Here is a 14,720-nt window from a genome sequence, read left to right on the forward strand (position 1 = left end):
GTTCATGAAAAATAAATGATGGAAATAACTCAGCTGATGTTTTGAGAGCAAGTTTCTTCACATTTGGGCCTGAAATCCACTTTATAACTGCACCAGTCTTGAGGTTTTCTCCTACTGCTGTGTATGAATACTAAACACACCAACCAGCAATGATTAGTACACAATCATGTCTCTCCCTGGAAGCAAGATTTATTTCTAACTACTGTTTGACGGCTCCACAAAAACCGGCTTGTGTTTCTGCTTGCAATAAAAATGTAGAATTGTTTAAGGGAGTCATGGGGCTACTATGGAAGGACAATATGATAAATATATCAAGCATACTTGATGGCTTTTCTGTATGTGTCAAAAGATAAAGAAACTAGTGTTGTTTTAAACAAATGTGTTCAGTACTTTTAATTAAAATTTAAAGTAAATAAATGCATAACTAAAAACATTAGAAGGAAGTTACAAATTGTACTTATGCAAAGATCAACATTATTAATATTATTACATCTGTGCATTGACCCACTTAGAACATTCTGTAATAGATCCATATACACAGGCAATGTGTTTGAGGTATTCATTATCACGCACATGAGCAAAAAGTGACAAACAAATTGCATGACTGTACTAACCCAAAAATAAAATGAGGAAAAAAAACAGATTGTATTTTTGTTGCAACACATATCAGAAAGAGGATCTCAAGACATCCTTTCACAATCCTATGCAAAATTTCAGTAGTATAATAATTGACTAAGCTGCTTTTGGAGACAGTTACTATGGTCAAGGTTTCTGTTTGTTGTAGTGATTAATGTAATATTACACCAGTGCTGTATTCCAACACAGCTTTACTAAACTCCAGACATCTTCAGCTGCAGTGTCGGCAGCACCTTTAGCACAACCAGCACAACCCAAGCTGGTTGTAGGTACATTTCCATGGACTGTTATTAGGAAATATGTGATTTATGAGTGCTATATTGTGGAGTATGAAGTTTGCCATCCAGGAACAACAACAATCTTTCAAACTTGTCCAAAAAGACAGCAGTGTCAAAATCCTCTCTCACTAATCCAATAGCACTGTAACCATATTGGAGGATGACCCTAAGTAATTTATTAAATATTCAATTTGAATAGACTGTATTTGTGTTTAACCACAATAAGCTGCTCACATTGAACCGACTCTGAATCTGTGGTACTAAAAGAGATTTGAAAGTGGGACAAAGAAAGAGAGAGAGGTTCAAATTAGACCCAGATCTTTTTTTTTATACTCATTCTTTTCCTCTTGCCATAATTTCAAAGAGAAAAACAAATGCAGTGATGCTCACAGAGGAATAGCTGGCCTCAGCTGCTGTAGGAAAAAATGAAAATGAATTAGCAAGAGACTTTAACTTCAGTATTCCAGATGTGAAGCTAGAGAAACACACATGCAGATTTATGACTATTACAGCGGACTGGCAAACAGTACAAGATAAGTGTTATAATGAGTTTATAATAATTAGTTTAAAATTCCTTCTTATCATGATCAAGTCTGTGTGTGTTTATAATCTAGCATTGTGCAAACTGACGATGACCACTAATGGGCAAAGTGTTGAAAATGGCAATTTCATTTCTTACATCTGTTTCATCCTGAAAATAAGAGTCTCATTAACATTGGCCCTTATTACTCAATTCTAGAACAACAACATAGCGTGGCATGTCTTCTACTGACCACAAATATTTATAAAAAGATGGCAGTTTGTTCTTGAAATGTAATAAAAAAAACATTAAAACATCTCTTTAATCGTCAAATCACAACATGTCGGATAAAATGGTATTTTGTGTTTTGCTGCTACTCGATATTACAAATTTGGGACTTCTTGGAGACTCAACACCAAATCATCATATTAAGTCACAACCTGCACAGTAAGGTCTTGAGTCTTGCCAAAGATGATAAAGAACGTTTGAGGTGCTGGGCGCTGGAGTTCAGCAAATGCCACTGTAATTGGCACTTATCTCACACAGACATATGGGAATAATTAGTGCCGCTCTCACTGCTACCACCCACAGTATTACAGTATTACTCTTTGGCCTTCATTAAATTATCTATTTATTACAATGTAATAGTAAAAGTTTGCTTCTAGTTGCAAAAACAAAGCAGTTCGATATGGATAAGAAAACGGCAAATAATAAAACCAGACTGTCATGTGTACACTTAGACATCCATTCTTATTAGACTGCAAATGTTCAAGTCATCTGAAGAAAGCAAGAAAACAGAAGATCACATCAGGCAGTATTGTTCACTGGCCAAAAAAAAAAGCTCAGCCAAACAGATACTCCAACCGACTTTCCAGTCATGACACAGAAGGCCATTTGCTCCTTCCTTCAAACAATTTTCCATCTAAATATCTACATTTGTCTACATTTGATGTCCTGCTCCATGGGACTTTCTAACACATGAGCCATTAGCCTTAGGAAAAGTCAGCAATGAGTCAGTTTATCCAAATGCCTGACTGACTTAGTATCTGTAGAATTGAGTTTTGGACTGGGTAAGGAAAAAAAGGTATCTGGTATTGAGTACAAATACAGTAAAAGCACTTATACTATTTTTGATGATAACCTGTTACGATAAGACTGGATTTATTCAAAATTTGGGACAGGCCTACTGTGAATTTGCATTTGATAATACATGTTTTACGCTTAATTTGCATGTAATAATACATGTTTCACGGTTAATTTGCATGTGATAACACAAAAAGGACTATTTGAAGCATGATTATTTTGAAGTATTTGCTTGATCTAAAACATAACTAGTCTTGCTAGTACAAACAATTCATACAATGCTTATTTTAGTGTGAATCGAAGAGGAAGTTGAAGACTTCAGAATCAAGCTATCCCAAGAACACTGAGAGCAAGTTAGGACTGTCTATGGTGGGAAAGTCTATGACAGAGCATCACATTTTCACACCCAGAGGAATTTAGGACAGCCAATTCACCTCTTGCCATTTTTTTGGCAAATATTTGAGGTAGTGGCGGGGGGGTCAGGTCCAGCAAAGCCGTCTCTGCTGGCCTAAACACTATCTGAAGCGTTGACCTACATTTACAACCTAAATTCAAATATTTGTTACATTATATTGTATTAATTTATTCCCAACAGGTAATTCTCTTCATTTCGTAGTGTTTCTCTTGGCTGCCATGCTTCCAGTACGTGCATGTGGATGTTAGATTTTTTGTCCAATCTGACTTTATCCTCTATGTGCTGATATGTCAATCTAATCTGCCCAGGGCCTGTAAAGTTAATAATGCTGGCTTTTTACCATAGAGAATATTATCAACGAGTCTGTTTCTTCAACCAATCAGATTTCATATTCGCCTCACAGGGTTAGCTAATGCTAATAGTGTCAGCATTTTTCTGCCCTCTGATTGGTTGGTCAGAGAGAACCTGTTACAGCCAAGTTCGACTGGCAAAACACGTGTGTAGTTCTGCACACATGAATGCATCTGAGTTAGCCTTTTTTTACACCTTTGGAGGAAGAGAAATTGATTTGGTCACGGACATTCTTAAAAATCTATTTTCCAGAAAAGCTAGAAGCTAGCTAGCGTGTCTCAGCCTGGAAAAGAGTTTGTTCTCCACTTCCAGACCAGTGAATACGAGCGGTACCACTGGATTACAGCCTCTGAGGAGCAGTGCAAATTATGAGTCTGCATCTCTGGTGAGTAGGTTGTATTTTATTTACATTTTAAATATTTTTGTCATGTTATTAGACAAATATTGATTATAAACTGCTCCAGATGATGTAGGTGCACAGGTGCGGTTGTAGTGTAGAGGTTTGGAGTCGTAACTGGGTTTCTTGATTTTGGTTTTCACCCTCCATATGTGAAATGCCTCTCTCTCTGTAATGTCACGCGTTGTTATATTGTGTTTTGTAAAGTTATTGATGATTTCCATAATTGCGATGTGATAGTGGTGGTATTAAGAGGTGGATTAAGTCGAGTAAGACCCCACTGAAGTCACAGGTACCAAATGCATGGCCCGCCACTGAGTTAAGGAGAACATGTAAAACAACACACAGTCAGTGTTGTTGCTGCTGTTGATAGTGTTTCTATTCTATTCCATTTTTGGTTACAAATGTGTTTTTTTAAAACAGTCAATATAAAACTTTAACTATAAAACTATACACAATATACACAACCAAAACAATTTAATGACGATTACAAATTTTTTACTAAAAGGTCTTGTTTAATGTGTCACTTCTTCAAACAATAACATGATTGGTGAATACTCAGTTAAACAGGCAAACACAGAGTAAATAAAGTGGTCAAATATTTTTGAGGTTTTTTAAAATGTTCCAGTGCTATAACGCCCGAGTGGTGTGGTGATGTGAGGGGGTGATGTAATTGCAGTTCATTAAACTAGGCCACTGATTGCTCATATGTTTATCCAAAACCAGACTAAAAACAGCACCTCCTCTGAGTGAAGTCACAGTGTACTGGGTACAAAATATCAGAGCTGTTCCAGCATGACCTACACCCATCAAATAACTGGCATGGGACTGCTCTTTAAAATGCCACAGGGAGGGGTTTCAAAAATCACCCACAAATAGGCACAACATACTAAACATAGATTCCTGCCTATTATTGAAAATATATGTTGGTATAAATTCAAAAATCATCTATCTATAAATAAATCTATCACATTATTGCATGTGTATTTTAGCAGTGGAATTATATATCTGACAAATCCTGGTTGCTGAAGACTAAAACTTAGGGAATCCAGCAATTCAAAAAAATATATGATTTGTGTCAATAATTTAGAAAGTCATGGCCAGTTTAGCGTGTACACAATCGTGTGTTGTAATGCATATGATTCACTGGCAGACTTGAGATGAATGCTGATATACTTGCAATAAGAGAGAGTGAGAGAGATTTTATGGAGTCTGTCTACTTTGTGATAATATACATCATTTACAACTGTATTTATATTTAAATAATAGTTACATTTGTGGTTTGCAACAGCTAACGTGGTATTGCTGACGCTGATGGTTAGGAAGATGGAACCATTGCAAAACATAGAGTCAATAAGACAGGGTCACTGACAAACAGGAATAACAAACATTAATGAATTCAGTTTGTTTTATGTATTAATGCATCCACATCATTCTCTTTTATCCTCAAGGCAGCTTTTCAGAGAAACTAAATGAAGAATACTCAAAAGTTTATAAAACGTTGCCTTGAACAGTATTTCAGCCTTGTCAGGGTAAAAGAATGTCCCTAGACTTTATTATCTCAAGAGAGTTGCCAGGAAGAAACCCCAGAATGGAACACATATGTGACCTAAAACAAAGCCCCTGCTCAAACTTACTTTGATAAGAAAGAATAAAACAACATCTAAAGTGCAAAACTCTGAGGGCTAATCGGTCATCTAAAGGAACTTGAACATGGCATTTGCTGACATTTACACCTTAGTGGCATGGAAAATGCTCCTTGTAATGCAACTGAATTCTTCAGGGCTTTCAAGTTTTCTTGAATAAAGAGAACCACATGCAAAAGAAAACACATTTAACTAGCTGCAGATTGTGTTTTAGTGAGTTCACTCTAAACACTCGCAAGTTCAGCATACACAAAATCCTCAGACATTAATATTTATTTCATTTCCACTCTGTCTCTGTGCAATGCTTAGCACAATACCTTATTTTTATTAAGACAATGAGCAATAGAATTCTGGCAAAATGAAAATAAACACAGACTTATTTAAGCACTATCACTGCAATGCAGGGCCAATTAGAAACACTGTCAAAATGCCACACCCTATTTAAACCCTTAAATATGTCTACAATATCATGTTTGCCTAATAAACATTAAATGCTATAGTACTATATAGAATTATGTATTAAAGACTAATGATTATTATTATTGATTTTGCTAGGAATATTTAACACCGTATATGTGGGACTGCTAAGTAGGTCTCTAGCTGGACTAATAGCTTTCATTAGGTTTGTAACTCTAGTTAGCAATCAGTGTGCTTAGCTAAATTAAACTAGGTGCAATTAAATAAATTAAACAACGTTAACTAAGCTAATCAGCTAACTATATTCAGCCCTGAACTAGCATTACCTAGCTAACTTTGATGGCACCTGAGTAAAAAAAAATATTATGCATTACATAACTAGCTAAATTTGTATTTGGTAAATAATTGCTTATACAAAAATCTTATTTCTTGTATAAGCAATAATTAAACAAAATATAACAATAACTTTTTCCTATTTGGAAAAAGTATTAATGTTTAAATGTACAGTTGCTGTTACAAAATTAAAGCAAATCCTACAATTTGAAATGCTCCCTAATTGGGATCACATTGCTAGAGGATTTGAAGAAGAGCTAAAGTATCCTTAAGGTTTCTGCTCAATTTAACCATTTTCTCCCTCCAACTGTATAAGCAGATGATGGAATAAAGTAAAAAGACAACTGGCTGATTAACTGGCTCTCGTGTTAGCCAAGGGATGCCTGTCACTTGGCAGGATGCGTCTAAATCCTCAGATCAGTGCTAAATTCCACTGCTTACGACCAGTCCCATTTAACACAGTCGTCACTCGGTCCACAGCTGATGCTGTCGTAGCTTTCCAGACGCGTCTTGGAGTAACAACACTACAGTCTGCAGACTGTGACTAAAATAAATCCTAGCTGTTAATAGTAAAAGTGTGTATTTATACAGGAGGATTTGCCATTCTGCCGTTGCTCTTTATTTCCATGTCACCTCCCTGGATAAACAAAGATCCACCCAGCCTACTCCCTGGACAAATGCATGGATAGTGATGGACTGGCCACACTCAGGGGTAAAGCATACTCACAGATGTCTATGCATCTCACAGCACAACCAACTGAAACATACACACATAGTCTAGACTCCCCCATGGTAGGCATGAAAGACCTCTTTCAGCCCATAGCCCAGCGGAAATTTGACGTTTATAAGCCAAAGCCCATCAGTGACAGCTTGATGCGGGTTAGGGGACGATAGAGGTTTTTGGGGGGGTAAGCAGAATGATAATTCCAACTTCCTGACAGTTAAACATATATAACACACACCTCTTACCAAACTGGTAAAAGTCTATTCAATTCAATTCATTTTTATTTGTATAGTGCTTTTAACAATAAACATTGTCTCAAAGCAGCTTTACACAGAAAATGTGGTGATTAAAAGTGAATATGTTCTTTATAAGTGTAAGTTTGTCCCTGATGAACAAGCCGGTGGTGACTGTGGCATAGAAAAACTCTCCGAGATGGCATAAGGAAGAAACCTTGAGAGGAACCAGACTCAAGAGGGAACCCATCCTCATCTGGGTTGCACCGAATGTCCATTTATAGCAGATATACGATGTTGCGGGGTACAGTGATGTTGATCACTGTGATGGTGTAGCAGACTGTTGACATTAGCTACAGTCCAATCCATCCTCAAAGCACCGGTTCTTAATCTGTAATTTCATGGAACCACCCAAGGCGTTGATGAGAAACCGTCCCAAGCTGCACAGAGTGGCCTCCGATCGAAGATATTTTCCTTGCCACAATCAACACTGGCTCGCTCATTAGTTATACATTTATAAGAAAAAATCTGCAAAAAGCAGTACAAATTGAACTGAATTCTTACTACACCTCCCTCTAATAAAGGAGAGAGGACAGGTACACATTTTAAACACAAATATTTCCACAAAGAATTAAACATTTGATGTTGAAAGAAAGCAGGGTATAGCCTCATTCTACTGTATACCAAACTGTATACCAAACAATGGGCTAACGCAGTCAAAACCTAGAAACCTCCAGAAATGAAGATTAGTAAAATCAGTATTCTGCAATTACAAACTAAAATAAAAAATTGATGTAGAGCCAACAGTTTCCTGCACAAAGAATAACCAGAGCTTATCAAAGCTTATTTTGTTTGTAAAGAATGCTTAAAAGCTAAATAATTAACAAAAAGGCCATATTTAATGTATCACAATATTTATTGTCAATATAATTAATTATTTTTTATAGTACTAAAGGCAATACTTAACTTGATTTTATTCTACATGACTTAAACCCTATAATTTTTCACTTTTCATATTTTTCTATCTTTTATTAAAAGTAGCAAAGAAATAACCAAATACCAAAATACCAAAACCAAATAACACATATGGAGATAAATGTTTTTATTGTATCACAAAACTCCTTCCTAAACATAAAATGTATGTAATGGAATTGTACTGGTACAAAAATTGTACAGCAAAAGTTATTTTCTTTGTTTAATGTTGAAAGTACAACTAAAAGTTGTAAAACAATGTGTTACAAATGTGGATTTATATATAAAATATTGAGCTGGTGACAATTTAGTGAATGTTTATTTTTAAGTGTTTTAGGGATGTTAATAATTTTGCCACATCTGTTCATGAAAGAAACTATTACTATTACTACTATTACTAAAACAAAATTAGGACCTAAAGAAAATAATTCTTTGTAGAGTAATAAGTAGGTGTTTCTTTTCACAACTATGTGAGGAGGACATTTTTGTAAGATTAGGCAAACGTGACTGCAGAAAATGCTCCCCATTATATCTGGAATTAGACTATACACGTTCACTACATAGGGTATAACAGTGCAAACGTGTTATTAAACAGCCATACTCCAGAAAAATGTTCCAGCTGCAATCATCAGCGCTGACTATTAATCTGAAACACAACAGGAAGCTTTTCCACAGAGTCCTCTCCCCCCTGAGATAGAAGACAATTGTGGAAAACTAATTATGTATATGCTAAATATTTTCTTGAAGCCATGATTTTGAGGATGGTTAATGTGTTTTGGCCCAATCACAGCTGCTTCCCAGGAACCAAATTCAACACTGGAAAAGAAGCTTGGCCAAGAATTTCAACCATTTGCCTCCTGTCGATCATGCAGTCGTCTCAGGGTAGCAATGAAGCCCAAAGATATTCAGAAGAGGACAAATTTAAAACCTGTATTTCATCCATAAATGGGAAAATCTGACATCTAACTTGCACAGTCACAGCCAGTGATCAAATACAAAAACAGTACATTTAGAAATAAGAGGAAGACAAAGAGTCAGACAAAGATAAGAACAGGAAATAAAGAGGGATTCAAGGTTGTCTCTTATAGCTTGACAGATGGAAAATGGCAAACTAATTTCATTGTTCATGGACAACTAAGCTTTGGAAATAAGCAGCATGCATAGCGGTTACCCTCCCTGCCTTGGCAAAACACACCCAATGGGAGAAGGGCTTAGCACGCATCTCTGACAATTAAAGTGTGTGAGGGAGGAATTGAAGGAATCATGGCACTAGCCATAGCCAGGCTGCCTATGATGTCAATCTGCTGAAGGGTAAATGAAGTTCACTTTTTTAGGAGCTTATAATTCAGGGCAGAATTTTTTAAGAAAGGAAGAACTGATTAGCTCTTGTCACAACCCTGTGCACAGGCACCCTGGAAAACACACACTCCTAGAGAATGACCTCAAATGCCTGTAACAGAGGACACACATAAATACTGGTACTTGTTTTACTACAAAGACAGGATATGGCTCCACTCCAGATCAAGCACCTTCAGCCAGGTAGAAAAGATGCTCTGGATTCACTTTAAATGTTACACAGCAATGGGGTCACGCCTAACAAAGAACAGCAGACTAGAGCAGGTTTTCCAACACACCTAAACACTGGTTTCACCACAAACGATCCAAAGTAAACACAGACCAGAGCAGTTGCCTAAAACAGTGTCTGAACAGGATAAATAGTCTGAGCAACTTTATATTTCTGGTACATTGTCTGGCTTTTAAATGTTCTTTTGGTGGTATTTAAATCAAAACATCTCACATGTGCTATAAAAGGTTATTAGGCTAAGTTCAAATAAAAAAAAGGGACAAAACAGCTTTATTTTTACCCCGGGTTTAAGCTTTTTTAAACGTCTATTTATATTCATAAGCATTGTCCAGGTCTAATCTCAATTCTATGCACATAAAGTACATAAAGTTCATAGAATTGAGACTAGACCTGACCTATTAAAAGGAACATCTAAAAGCCCAGCTCCCTTTCATTCTTCCCTCCATAATAACATTGTAAAGATGTTAAAACTCGTAGTTCTGAGACATTGGAAACTGAATTAGAAAGCACACAGCTGACACCATGTAACATGATAAAATATCGGGGTGCACCATATTCTGCTTCCCCCCCAACAGGCAATTAGAGAAACAGCTGAGTCAAGCAGTGCACATGCTACCATTACAAATAATTACCCAGCCCCACCATCAACAGGAGTTCCCAAAGTGTTACGGTTTGGTGATGAATTACAGTTTGATGATTCTGAAAAGACCAGTCTATCTGATGATCTTTATTCTTACACAGCAGAGCAGTTAAATCTGCACTGAGACATAACACGCGGCACTATCAATCAATAGCATTAGCCATTCCCTCTCATATCGACTTTCAAGAAGCTTCTAATAGCAGCCAACAGTGTACACATAATATGTTGTGCATACACAAAGGACACCTGCAATACCCTCATGGCAAAAAAACAGTCAGGTGAACACAGACTTCAGCATGTTTAAACTGCTCGCTAGCTTATCTTGTGTAATCTGCGTAATGTAAAATGTATAAATCTTTCTACCACAGTGTTGCTTAATTCCTAAAACCAAGTGTGTAAGTGAAATCACAGGCTTAAATTCTTGCATGTTGTTAGTATAGAAATGCTAAACATTACAAGTTTAGCATTTCTATACTTACAACTGATTCACAGGAACTTTGTTGGACCCACATAACCCAAGTTTGATAATTAATCAAATGTATAAAAATTGTGCTGTTACTATTAGGACATGTTTATTATTTATGTTTATTAGCACTTATGGAAGGTAGTTCAGTTATACATTTCAGTTTGCAATCATTGGCAAATTGCTGGTGTATCAGAGGACTACAACATTGATTATTGGAAAATAATCAACTTGAGCAGCATAACAATTACTCGGTTTCATGTATAGATGCATCACATCACCTCATCACTGATTATTTCCCTAGAATGTGTTTTATCGCTTACTTTAATCAACTGGACAAACAAAACACATGCTGACTCACTTAGCTGTCCTCTTTCACCGAAAGCACCCAGGTTAGATAGTAAAATTTTTTTATCATAACATTTCTTTCATAACATTGCAATACCCACTTCTATTTCCCTTATGTCATAAAACTCATAAAAAGTCATAAAAGTCACAGAAACGTTTTTTTGCTGCTTATAAGTCGTTTGAATAAACACTATGTTCCTGCTGTTCGAGGAACTACACATTAGTCATGAAATAGCCACACAACAGTACATGAACTCTCACCACAAGACAACTGGAGCCCAAACCAAGATTTATATGTATATGAATAGAGGCAATGCAGACATAATGCTCTTTGGATCAAGCCACACTGTTGCCATGCCAACTGGCTCTTTAATAGAGATGTGCCTGAGGGAGCAGACAATGCATGCATCCACAAACATGCAATGTGGGAACTTTCTGCTGGGTTAAAACTACTCACTGCTCAGATCTGAACGTGCTCAAATACTGACATAACCCCAGACCCGCCACGACACAGGCCCTGGTGACTGAGTTTATGTCAGAGTCAGACAGCAGCTGAACTCATCTGAGCCATGTGAGAAGTCAGGAGATGCCTCAGGGGCCAAGAACAGCACAGAGACACAGAATAACAACCCCCACTGCCTGGGAGCTGCACATTTTACAGCTTCTGTTTCTATCAGAAACAGTGCATTTAGAAACCTATTGCCTTTCCTGAGACACTGGAGAAACTTGAAATCTTTGCGTGCAGAAAAACAAAAATGCTCGTTTTGTTTTGAGGCTACTGAAATTCCTATTCTCTCCTGCAGAAAGGTGTGATTATCACAACCCCTGACTGACTTAGTCATGAAATTACAGAGGGTAAAATGTTTGTCTTTTTGCAATAAACCTGTAATTTGGATATGATATGGCTAAAGGCATTAAGCATAGTCATTAATATCCTTCTGTTATGACGCACTGCCATGCAAAAAACATAGAAAGCAATCTGAAAGCGTGATTCCTCAAATTTATTATGCTAAACAAATAACATTCTACAAAGCTTTACACAAGTTCCATCCATCTCAGACAATCTGGTGATGTGGTAACGGTGCTGACACGGCATTAGAGCAATGCTTCTTCTTTGCTAAAGCCAAAAGGGAAAAACCTCTCTTAATTTACTGTTCCAGGAATGCTGAGCTGTAGGGTGCTCTGCTCATGCTGGTAAAGCACCCAGACATCCCCTCTCATTAGCACAGAGCTAAAGCAGGCTGCTTCATGAAAGAAATTGCCATATAGTTTTCATAGCAAGGAAAATGCAATGAGGCTTTCCCTCTTTAGCAGAACAGGAGGGGCTTAATATCACACGTGCGTTGAAGTCTGTGGCGAGTTGCAGCCGTGGCGCAATGATAACAGGCCAGGAGATGCACAGAGCTGTAATTCAGCAACATCAGAGACTCCCAAAGGAGAACGCTCACAAAGCTATGTACGACCCCCACATGGTTTCACTTTTACATGGAATCATCCACCTAAGCAAGACTCGCTAGCAAGCATGCCGCCAAAACCCCTGACCTCAGCTAATGTTATTTGAGATTTTGTTAAACTCACCCACTTGAGGTTGATTTAAAATGGTCTACTCTGCCCACGCAGCATGTTCTTTTCAAAACTGTCATTACTTGGTATGAAATATACCTTTCGTCTACAAAAATAATGGATTGTTTATTTCAAAGAAGAGCATACAGCATGTGATAAAGCTATGAATATGCATTGGGACACCAGACATGCCTACCATCCTTCCATCAACACATTTGTACAGTATGGCAGCAATACAGTAAACAATTTAGCAATTCCACAAAAAAAAAAAGCGATTAAAGGCTTTACCTGTTAATTCCACTGCTGAGTGGTACTTACCTTTGGTTGAGCTTTGCTTGATCCAAGTTCACAAAGGCTTCAGAAATGAAAACAAGCCCTCAATCACCCTGCCAAAAAAATAATTAAAAGTCCACGTTATTTCAGGCCATGCACAATAATTCATTTGTGTCTTTAGGAATCCATTTAGTGCTTATTTTCTGCAAGGTAGGCATAAAAATCCAGCTGCTGTAAATCCTCTCTACAGGGCACCAGCTGAACTGCTTTATGCACAATTATGCAGAAATCTGAAAGCTGGTTGGATCTCAATATGGACCACATAAGTTAAGTCAAAGGAATTTAACCAGAAGCTCAGTCACCTAACATAAAAATGTCTCTCCTGAACTCTGCTTTTCCAGGCCTGGAAGCTGGGCGTCACTTTATTTAAAGTATGAGCTGCTGGTGTGTGTGTGTGTGTGTGTGTGTGTGTGTGTGTGTGTGTGTGTGTGGCTCAGTTCTACATACTCTTTTATCACATGCACTTCCGCTCTGTGTTGGCCAAGCAGCTGCCACTTTACAACTGTGCAAGTGATTTAGACAAGGGGCATATGTCTTAAATTATTTCCCACATGAGCATGTGAATGCCATAATCCAAATGCTTGCATTTCATAATGCATAACCAGGATGTTATCCTGCCTGCAAATGTCAAAAGGTAAAACCAGAAAGAAGCAAAAGATCTATACATGTAGTGTACAAATATTGTCCTGCCTTTACATGTCATCTGGACAAACCTAACCACAAAATGCCCTTGTGTTTTGTAACCACAAAAGCCAAAACAGCACAGGTACATTTACAGCACATTATTTCATTTTGGGACTATGTATCTGGTGTAAACCACACTGACCCATAATGTGAAAATTATGGAAAATGGATAAAACAGTTGGATGCAAATATTGGGAAGGTTTTAAAACACTTTCATTTCTCAGCCTAAGCATGCAGACTGAGTACATGTAAACTCATGTAAACTCAGCTCCATTTGAAATTCTTGTGTTGTGATGTCACTACCAAGGGCACTTTTACGTCTGCCTGACCCAGGTTTCAAGAATGGCTCAGTTAAATAAGGCTACACTGGTTGAGGTCAGCCAATTAGAAATGGCATCAGTCTTAATGCATCTGTACCTAAACAGGCTTGTTAAATTGTACAGGGTACAGAGAGGTTGGAAAATGGTAATGGAAATGGAAATACTGAGATGAATTAAAAAAAATTTATTCAAAACCTCAGACCGCAAACTTTATAGGTGGAAAATATAATAAGAAAATTGCACAAGTCCTTTAAATGATACTTTCTGTACATATTACCAATAAACATTTTTGATTTAGAAGACAAACTTTGACTTTGCAGTACCACAGGCTCTGTTAGCAGTGAAAAAATGTAAATATGGACCACTACTCAACCGGGCAAGAGCAGGCAGCATCACTATTTGCCATCAATCATTGTCCCTAATCGCACCATCTTGCACTATCACTCAACGTTATACTGTATATTTGTATCTTGATTTTAAAGATAAGGCTACAGAGGGAAAACAGAGATATTATATTATTAATAACATTCTACAATCAGCCCCTGACCCACTAGACCGTTAAGACCTCTGTATGCAAAAACCATCAGCAAAGGTTGAAATTCAAATGAAAAAACTGTGCTTGTTTACTTCGGGAAACTTATTGAAGACCAATGTCTCTGATCCCATCAGGTCCTCTACACAGAAGTGACACTGGAAAAACTCAGTGATTAACACTGGAATGGAACTTTGTGCTCTCCCACAGGCCTCTGTCTTCTTAACCGCATAGGAAATCTGATACA

The 14,720-nt window shown here is 37.3% G+C and overlaps 1 protein-coding gene across 3 annotated transcripts in view; it reads right to left on the reverse strand.

Annotated features, from left to right (window-relative positions):
- The window catches only part of raph1a (Ras association (RalGDS/AF-6) and pleckstrin homology domains 1a), a 55,487-nt gene that overhangs the window by 27,026 nt on the left and 13,741 nt on the right, over positions 1 to 14,720 (reverse strand). For all 3 annotated transcript variants that reach the window (XM_046844631.1, XM_046844629.1, XM_046844632.1), the window contains exon 2: positions 12,923 to 12,990. The gene's annotated coding sequence lies outside the window, so the exon portion shown is untranslated. The remainder of the gene's footprint in view (positions 1 to 12,922; positions 12,991 to 14,720) is intronic.

The sequence above is a fragment of the Silurus meridionalis genome, chromosome 3 (assembly GCF_014805685.1).
Source record: "Silurus meridionalis isolate SWU-2019-XX chromosome 3, ASM1480568v1, whole genome shotgun sequence".
Classification (NCBI taxonomy): domain Eukaryota; kingdom Metazoa; phylum Chordata; class Actinopteri; order Siluriformes; family Siluridae; genus Silurus; species Silurus meridionalis.